This window comes from Vombatus ursinus, unplaced genomic scaffold (genome assembly GCF_900497805.2).
Source record: "Vombatus ursinus unplaced genomic scaffold, bare-nosed wombat genome assembly UNPS02014811.1, whole genome shotgun sequence".
Taxonomy (NCBI): domain Eukaryota; kingdom Metazoa; phylum Chordata; class Mammalia; order Diprotodontia; family Vombatidae; genus Vombatus; species Vombatus ursinus.
This window is the reverse complement of record NW_020954589.1, coordinates 6,593,961-6,594,451: the sequence shown is the minus strand read 5'-3', so window position 1 is coordinate 6,594,451 and position 491 is coordinate 6,593,961.

The window sequence follows — 491 nt, the reverse complement described above, 5'->3', positions numbered from 1 at the left end:
CAAACTTGCCAAACTGCTTGTTTGTGTTTTGTCTTGCTGAGAATTTGCAAGTACATAGAAAATATCTTTAACGATTAGCTTTTTACTAGGACAAATTTAAGTTTGAGATATAAATCCTGGAAAAGTTTTTCCTAAGCTGTGATTAGTGAAACTTGCAGTTTGAGGTAAAAGCTCATAGGATTTTATTTTGAGTTGTCTGATGGATCATAATAATCCATTGATAATCAATAATCCACCATCTGAGAGAAATGCCACAAGCTACTCAGAGAATGAGATACTGGTGGGAAGTGAGCATCAGGAAAAGATGAGAGGACAGTTTTAGCCTCAGTCTAAGATGGGATCCTCCTGGCTCCGTTTCCCCATTATGTTCCTTTGAAAATGAATGTTACCCACCTGGCTATTCCTGAGTCCGGCTATGAGGTGGACTTGTTACTACATGGTTGGAAAACTGAATTATCTGAATCCAAACAGAGGTAAGGATATTTTATCCT